This window comes from Macadamia integrifolia, chromosome 3 (assembly GCF_013358625.1).
Source record: "Macadamia integrifolia cultivar HAES 741 chromosome 3, SCU_Mint_v3, whole genome shotgun sequence".
In the NCBI taxonomy this organism is placed as follows: domain Eukaryota; kingdom Viridiplantae; phylum Streptophyta; class Magnoliopsida; order Proteales; family Proteaceae; genus Macadamia; species Macadamia integrifolia.
Window position 1 is genome coordinate 18,567,376 of NC_056559.1, and position 9,571 is coordinate 18,576,946.

At 38.9% G+C, this 9,571-nt stretch overlaps 1 pseudogene; it reads right to left on the minus strand.

Moving 5' to 3' along the window:
• Positions 1–1,565: 1,565 nt before the first annotated feature.
• LOC122073230 lies at positions 1,566–7,300 on the minus strand (annotated as a pseudogene).
• Between the last annotated feature and the right edge of the window lie 2,271 nt (positions 7,301–9,571).

Genomic DNA, 9,571 nt, shown 5'->3' on the forward strand with positions numbered 1-9,571 from the left:
AGAACAAGAAGAGAAGCAGAAGGTTCTCCTGTACCAGCATTGAAAGAAGTTAATGAAAGGCAACTTGCTGGCCTGAAATCCTTAGTTAAGTGTTTGGAGGATCACAAGATGGATCCTATCAAGATTCTTGCAGGATGGCATCTCAATGACAAAATAACCAACCTTATTGCAGATGTATAAAAGAAAATAGAAGAAAATGCTAATTTGAAAAGAAAGCTAGTGAAATTGAATCCTCATAAAAGATGAAAACCCAAGAAGTGAAAAGTCCTTGGCCTACCACCAGTGTTTTGCCTCAGGAACTCCCTGCAACCTTGATAACTTGCAATAGAGTGACGACCTAAGATGAAAAACAGAGGAAAAAAAATATATATATATATATATATCCAAACCTTCTATCCCGCGACCTAAGATGACAGCGATGGGAAGTGCACCACTCACCGACGACAGAATGAACATAACTCACCGGTGACAGCAGCTCGGGCAATCTGGATCTCATCGGACTCACAAGTTGCAGGTAGAGAAAGAAGGAACAAAGGAAAAAAAGGGATAAAAGAGATAAGGGTGAATAGAGGAGTATTTTTTGTGTAATATGAAAAGGATGTTTTACTCATAAGGGCTAAAGTGTCATTTCATAGCATCACTAGACAGAGACTGACGGCAGGGGGTCCGAGTGTAATTTGGTGAAAGAGAGGGGGTGTCCCTCTAATATTAGCATTCTCCAAGGGGTGGCATTGTAAATTACCCTAATTATCCCTCCACAAGTGATGTGGATCATATAAAATAGATGTTATATAAGCATTTTACCTAGTAAAACTTAAGAAGTAAAAGTAGGTTTCATTTCATCTTGGCATTCTCAAGATCAAGATTTTGAGAATATGGTTTTGATCAGAAGATATATGAACCATGTGTTACAAGAAGAACAGTTGGAGCACAGCCTACTTCCTAGATTCATATGTGGATATATGTGGATGACATATTGTTAGTCAGAAATAATGTTGGCATATTTTCTTCTATCAAGAAGTGGTTATCCAAGAACTTTTCGGTGAAAGATTTGTTAGATGTTAATTATTACTAGGCATCATGGTTGTGACAGTGAGAGACCGAAAACTTGGGACTCTTGAAGACCAACTACATCGACAAAATATAATAGAGGTTTAAAATACAGAATTGCAACCTTCTGCCTCTACCATGAACCACATTTTTTTGGACTGTTCTTATTCCATTGCGGTGTGGAACAAAATTTTTAGAGTTATTTGATCTTCGTTGGTCATGATTTCAATCCATCGATTTAGGAACTGTTTTCATATTTCCTCTAAAGCCTGTTTGTATGGAGGCAATTATTTCTCTTTAGGTTTTGGGCTGCACGAAACTTAAAAAAAGATTACAAAACTCTGCTAGAGAATATAGAGTGCTTATTAAATCTATTTTTCTGGGCTTGTAGGATGCATCCTATTAGGCTATGTTTGGTAATCAAGAAAAGAAAAGAAAAGAAAATAGTATAAAAGAGATAATAAGACAAAAAAATAATGATTATACAATGAATTTTTTATATATCTATCTTTATCTTCAAATTCAAAATTTTTCTATTTTTTTCTTTTCTTAACTACCAAACAAAGCCTAAGAAAAGAGAGAAAAAAAAATTATCTTAAAAACCCGAAAATGGCCCATCTTCATCGCTCTATTTACAAAACGAATCCTCTGCTCTACTTGGGACCCAGCCCGAGCTTACATATCTCTGCTGCAGAAGGAGCGTCCCAATTAACAGTCCGTCTCTTCATCTCATCAAAATCATTCATGCATTCCTTTAACTTTAACGCCGAGACGCGCTTCCTAGCGGTCGCGAGCTTCTTACCACTGACGCGATCGAAGATCTTCTGCCATCCGTTTTCCCAACCGGAATGGGCATCGCAAAGTTGAAGGGTCCGGTTGGACCAGTTAGTCCAGCTCCAACCCTTGTAAAGTTTCCCCATTACGCCGGCCACGCACGTACCAGTGCAAACCGGCTTGCACGGCCTGCACTTGGCCCCACTGAGAGGACCGGGGCTCAGCAGCGAGGCAACCGGGACGCCAAACCGGTTGGGTGGGTACGGGTACTTCCTGTCGCTGATGATGCAGAAGGGAAGCCGTCGGGTGAAGTAGCTCACGCCTTGGCTAGTGAGCTGGGCTTTGAAGGCAGCTTCCGAATTGAGCCTACGAAAGCCAGCGGCGTGGAGGTGAGAGATGAGGGAGAGGCGTGAGAATGCGACGGTGGAGGTGTAGACGTCCCCGATGCCGAGCCGGTCGTTGAGGCCACCGAAGTTGGAGCCAGGGGGAACCAGGTACCGACCGGATTTGAAGTTTTCAGGGCCAAGTGAGGAGGACCAGTAAGCATCGACCCGGGTCCGGACGATCCAGTCGTATGTGAAGTTGTTTTGTATTTGGTATTCTTTGATCATCGTTAGGCACCCTTCTACCATGTTGAAATACTGTAGCAATCCCTGCACATCACCCAACAGCAAATTAGATCATTAGATGCCGGAAATGCACGGATTTCAGGATGGTGTGAATAGAAACTAGTTCTACAAGGACGACAACAGTCGGAAAAAGGAAAATGTTTCTTGTGGGGGTAGCGTAGCCCTAAGTTTGCATAGAGATCAATGGTGGTGTGGTGTGTACAAAAGCATCAATATGGGCATCAATATCACATTTTATGGGTGTTCTGCCCCCTCGTTTTATATCGTGTGCAATCTCTATGCTAGTGTGAGATCAATGAGGAGGCACAAAAGCATGGTGAGTTTTTTGCATTTCATAGGGGTGGAGGCGTGTCATTTTGGCTCCTTTTCTGTTTAAGCAATAAGGGTCGTTTGACAATTGAGCATTCTTTCCACTAAAAATAAAAGTAAAAAGTTTAACTAGAAGTGCAACCCAACGGGTTCATATATATTTTATGTAGGGGTGCAACAGGCCGGATTGGACTAGGCTTCTTAAAACCCTAGCCCAACCCTGAGTCTCCTTAATTGGGCCCAAACCCACCCTGACCCTGAGTCAGGGCTGCAAAACTACAACCCAAACCCAACTCTTCAGGGTTCAGCCCAACCCTTACCTACCCTGATTGGCCCTGACCCTGACCCTAGTTTGCCATCAAGGGTTAGATATATTCTGACCCTAACCCTGCAAAATATGAAATAACTAAAAGATAAAAAATATTCACAATAAAGAGGAGATAAAAAAACAGAAAGTCACAAATTACTTGTCATGAGGAGAACATCTTAAAGCAAACATTCAAACAATATAAATAACTCCAACTATTATGGTAAACAAAAAGGAGATTATCCTAAGAAAGCAAATAATCCAAAAAATTTCAATTATTTGTCATGGTAAGCAAAAAGATCATCCTAATAAGGCAAACAATCCAAAGATCTCAAAACTCTTGTCATGTTAAACAAAGAGGAGACATCCTAAGAAAATAAAAAATCCAAAGTCAACATCGGGGATGAAAATCAGGGCCGGGTAGGGCCAAAACCAAGGCCTAAACCTAGGATAAAAAAATCAGGGCCGGGTTCAGGGCAGGCTGGGCAAGCCAAAGACATCAACTTTTACCTGCCCTAACCCTAACTCAGGGTCAAAATTTCTGGTCAGTACTTGTTTGGGATTAGGGCGAGCCAAGGGCTGGTTTGGACTGTTAGGGCCAAACTTGCACCCCTAATTTTATGGCAAGGTTCTTTCTCCCATAAATATAATGAATAATGGTGAATTATTATTATAACAAAGGTTTGTAATTTTTCTTAAAAGATTGTCGTAAGACATCTATTTTACCACATAGACAAATGAGGTGTCTATTCTGACCGTTGGATAGAGAAAATATGGTCTAGATTAGTTATGTGCTAAATTTCAAAGTCTAATTCAATCATATACCTCTTTGTATTGTCATGCATCATGGGCATGTTCATTCATGTGTATCACTACTCTAAACATTATTATGTACACTCCAAACTCTAGGCAAAAATAAATGGTTTGGATTAAAACATAAAAATGAATGAATCAAATTTATCTTGTTATTTTTTAAAACTGTGACATTCCATTATTACATAGATAACTATCTATTACATGTGTATAGACATAGGACAACACCTAGTCCGGAAAAAATCAATCTAAACATAAACCCTCAACCCAGGCCGGCATGGAAATCCCAGCTCTAACCTAACCTAAATCCCAGCTCTAACCTAACCTAGACAATCTTCTTCTTCTTCTTCTTCTTCTTCTTCTTCTTCTTATTATTATTAGACAAGGTAACTACTGGACTGCACTTGTATCATTGAAAGCCAATGGGAACGGCCAAAAAGGTTAAGGTCTTGAACTACTACTTCCCCGCAACCTACACTGAATGCAAAAAGCTAAAAACAAAAAGCTCTATTTGGTTTACATTCTTGGATTAAAATCTAGGTATAGAACATATTCTGAAATGATAAAATATAGAAGGATTAGGTTGTGTTTGACATGCATTCTAGGTTGACAAGGCATTCTGATGCAATCTCCCTCACTGGGTTGCCTGATTACAAGGATCGGGAAAGGACTTGATTTTATAGAAGAAACCAATTTCGGACAGAATGACGTTTGGCTAGTAATTTGAGGATATCTCTCTACTCCGATATTGATTTTGGGTGATTCAAATTGGGAATAAAAAACAAGAGGTGGGGTTACAACTTTGGTGAGATACGAATGGTTGAGATCCTAGGTGAAAAAGGTTTTAAAAGGACTGACAAGTTACTACACTTACACAGTCCGAATCTTAAAATGAAAAAAAAAAAAAAAAAAAAAAAAAATGAAAATAGATATGGGCTGAAATGCAACTCTTCTAGGATGATTGCAACACCAATGGGGATCTTGCAACTCTTCGAGGATGCAAGTGAAGTAGAAAATTTCAACTCTTCAAGGATGGAATGAAACTTCTTCTTCAAGGTTTCAAAGGAATCTTTCAATTGGAGAACCACAATTTGATTAATCAAATTCAATTAAAAAATTTTCTCATTCTATTTTTACATGATATCTTTGGTGGCTTTTATAGACAAACGAAATTTTAAAATCTCAACTTCTACCCCTAAGATCATAAGGTTGAGATTACATAAGAGAAGAAAAGAAAGATGGTAGAGAAATCCCACTATCTTGGGTTGTTACAAAAGTTTGTATTGTTCAAGATCTTGATGTAAGCTTCCAAACCTTGATTCTTGTTCAAGAAAAGTAATGACTTCCAAGCAGGCTTTTATTACATGTGTGATTCTCGCAACGAGCATGGTGCAACTTCTCCTTTAGATAATAGATGAGGTGGCGATATTAGTGCACGGATGTATGGGATGAGTGATTATGTTAGTGAGGATTATTATTAAATGTTTGTTTGCCATAAGAGGGGAGAGAAATTAGGGAAGTTACATAAGGTTATGAGATATCATGGGTTAGCAATTAAGTAGGGAACTAGAGTCGTGGAAAAATGTGGAAGTAATGCTATTAGTTAGCAAATATTGTATTTCTTTAAATATGATAATTATCTAATGAGAGTGGGTCTTTAGATGAAATTAATCTACGTATGTAGAAAGAGGCAGAGTTTCCTCAGTAGAACTCAAATCGTATTTTCACTCAACTATCTCTCTCTCTCTCTCTCATATTCTTACAACATTTTTTTTTACAATTGGGAAGAAGAAAGGTACAGTGTATGTACCAGCTTTCTTTGAAGCTTTTAAGGGAAAAGAAGCTTCTTGACTTAGGGGAAAAACAAGAGGAGCTTAGAAAAATATCTTAGAGACCCCCACTAGTGGATTTAACCAAACGTGTTTGGGCCAACTTCTTTGGTGTTTTTTGATGTTTGGGTCACAATGTTGTTGGGGCTTGGTTATGCCTTGGTCCAGGAGCAAATGTGCTTTCTGGGCTTGGGTTGATGCGAGTAGATCTCTCCAAAGGCTTAGTGCTTTCTGGGCTTGGGTTGATGCGGGTAGACCTCTACAAAGGCTTAGCTGTTGAGCTTAGATGCAAACATGCAATTGAGCTACATCACATTTTTAGATGATAAAAACATAGAAGATTATCATCTAAGAAAACATTATCAACTAAAATGCATATCAAACACAGCCTAGGTTTCAGGATACAATCCATATCTAAAATCTCTTCAAAAAATGCACACTAAAACATATGTTTAAGACAAAAATAGTGAATTTTGGATCCATTGCAAGGACATGCCAAGTGGACATACATATGAGGATCCAACACTTGTCCTTTTACTTTCATATAACTCTCTTCATCTTTTTAATGGCAGAAATTGAGACACATGTTCACCTAAATATATGAGTGGAACAACATTTTGTACAGCCTACAGAATGAGATGGAACAGACCTAACCCTCAGACATTTCCATCTCTACCTACGCCATGGAAGATGAAAGATGATCCACCACCACCACCACCCACAGACAGAGAGGGAAAAAGGGTAGGTGTGCATTTTAAGTAAGAGATATAATAAAATGTTAAAGGATGGGGACAGGATTTAGAAGCTGGGTACCTGAATGCCGTTGGGTGAGTTGCGGGCAGTGAGGACTCGGATCGGTTCTAGGGTCTCGGGCAAGGGCTCGGGTTCTAAGATTTGAACCGAAGCGAGGCTTGGAGCGACTTTCAATAACGAGAACTTGAAGGCATCCTTATCCAAGGGACTGCAAGAAAAGATCTGAATTCTTGTCCACCTTCAGAACCTTCTCCACGATCGACGGTCCCGTGAGCTCTAACCTCCTCGCTCCTCCCACCAGGCATATTGCTATTCTCGACCGGTTCAAATCCTCCTTCATCTGCTCCGGTGGTGATTCCCTCAGAATCGGATGAGAGAAAGGGAGCGAAGGGGATTTTGGAGGAGTAAAAGAGGAGGAGGAGGAGGAGGAGGAGAAGAGGCTGTATGGGTCGGTGGCGGAAGGGGGGGGAAGAGAGAAAGAAGAGGAGGTAGAAAGGAATTAGGATGAGAAGGAGAAGACGCCAATTGAGATACGAAGCCCATCTCTTGAGAAAATAAATATGTTTTCTTTTCATGATCTCCAGCTTCATCTCTTCCTCCTCTTTGTCTTGTTGGTTTGAATTAGAAAGAAGCCTTGATTACCTTCGGTTTCGCATTTCTCCCATAAAGAGCTCAAAGATGAAATAGAACTCATAAAGAGAGTTTAGGAAGCAGAAGATGAGGATTTTGATGGAAAGAGAAGTTCTGTTTTCATTTCTGGTTTATAATAAATTAAGGGGAATTGATTCAACTCAAAGCTTTTGAATTCACTACTTGACTTCCATACAGGTTTTATATCACGACGCCATGGGAGACTACTTAGGTCTGTTTGATTTTGTTTCTTCTGTTTCGTGTCTAGAAATAGAAGAAACATGTTTTTGCCATTTCTGTGCTAAGAAATGATTTTTTGAATTACAAAAAGGTATTTGATTTTTCTATTTCCCGAAACGTTTTTTACAGTGTAGTCGAGGTTTAAGACATGAGTGAATGAAGGCATGACGTTAGAGTTATAGATAAATGGGTCACTAATTAAGATTGATTCAAGGCCATGATTAATAGTAAGAGCTAGTAGGGATCTTGATCAAGAAGCATTACAACTAAGATCTGATGCATAAAAGCTTTTGTAGCAGTAAAGTTCTCTTTTTTTGCAGGTTAATTAATTAAGTAGCAGTTGGAAGGAAACAGGGAGAAATAACTGTGGAGTGATACAGTAACTAGTTGCTGATTCGATCTCTTGCATGTATATAATCTATTTGAAGGGGAAGAGTCCATGTTCAAAGCTTGGTTTTATGACAATGGTTAAAACAAGACCCATTTCATCCTTGTCTTTTTGTAGGGGTAGAGATTCTCCTCTTATAAAGAGCTAAGGCCTATCTCAAGAACAATCCATGGGTTTAGAGTTTATTATAAAAGACAAATGGAAAACAAAATGAAATTGATCATGAGAGAAAATTACTATATTGCTAATCAAAAGCATTTTGGTGTAAGGGAATGGTCTTTCTCTAGTTCAGTTATCTTAGCTTGTTCATATAAATTGATGAAGTTCTGATCTAGGGAGAGTTTCTAAGGATTTCACTTTGGTATTATGGGTTCAATTTCAGAGACAGACCAACGAGAAAAAGGGGGAAAATGCTGGCTTCTAATAATGTAGAGTAAAAATGGAGGTGGATTTCTAATGATGCATACCCAGTTTTAGAAATATCCCGATGATACATACCTAGTCGCAGGGATGAGGGCTTCTGATGGTGCATGCCCACATTTTTCAGAAATATCTAGACAAAAAAAAATTTTCAGCTTCAGATGATACCTAGTTCTGATGCATAGAGCAACCAGAACCCCAAAACCGAATGAAATTTTTAGTTTCAAATGCGATCACCTCACTAATAAGAGCAGCCAGAGAAAGAAAAAGCAATCAGGCTAGAGATCAGAAAGGGTTTTTGTTGATCTTTCCCACAGAGGTCAACAAGAGAAAACCCCAAACCCCCACCATTATCAGAGAAGAAATTAGGGCCATGGCAGGAACTCTGGAATGAGTTGAACTATGACAGTGGAGTTGCAGGTAGAGATACTACCAATGAATCTAGATGATCGATGCAAGATGACGAACCTTGAGGTTTAGGAACTATAGGGATGAGAGAGTTCCTCAACGCTGGGTTACGGGAACTATAGGGAACCTAGAGCTTCAAGATCTTGGAGATGGAGTTGCCACTTCTAAAGTTTGGACGAAGATGAGTGGAGAAGGGGAGTTGTAGGTTCACCTTCATGTTTTTCCTTTGGAGTCTCCCCTTTAGAGTTGTAACAAGATATGGAGAGAAGTGCCTTCTATCAGGATTTTGTCAGAAGGGCTTGGGTAGATCGCCTAATCTATTGGGATTTTTGTGAATTTTTCCCTCTCTTTTTGTTTCAAAAAACAGAAAAATAGGTCAGACTAGTTTCTCCATTCCTGTTCCAGACACATAAATAGGCATAAATTTCTATTTTTGTTTCAAAAAACAAGTGAAATGAAACAGAAAAATCAAACAGTTTTAGGGGTATTTTTCTTTTTCTGAGCACAGAAAAACTAAAAAACTGTTTTTAAAAACAAAATCAAACGGACCCTTAGATTAGTCTTTTTTTTTTTTTTGGGGTAGAAGACTACTAGACTAGTCAAGTGTACAGGTTTTATTTTTATTTATTTATTTTTGTGGTATGGAGCGGGAACACCTAAACCCTTTTTATATTGCGATATTTACTGATATGTCATGATTTGTACATGAATTAGTGAGAGTTGTACGGGATTGGATTTTTTTTTTTTTTAATATCTCACCCAAAATCCCCATGATTAAAGGGATAATGATTCTTTAATAATTCTTTTATTGTGTTGCATGATTGCATTAGCAGATTGTACCTAAGCCGTCCTCAGATCCTGCACAAGAGTACAGGCACAAGAGATTGAGTGTCGAGCTGATTCGGTGGGAGACTTTCTGATGCTTAAGTCGGATTCTTCACAAATAGATAGTTCCAGTAAGAATGAAAAAGATCGATCCTCTGGAAAGGAATTTACTTGGGTTTTTATAGCTGGAGATGAC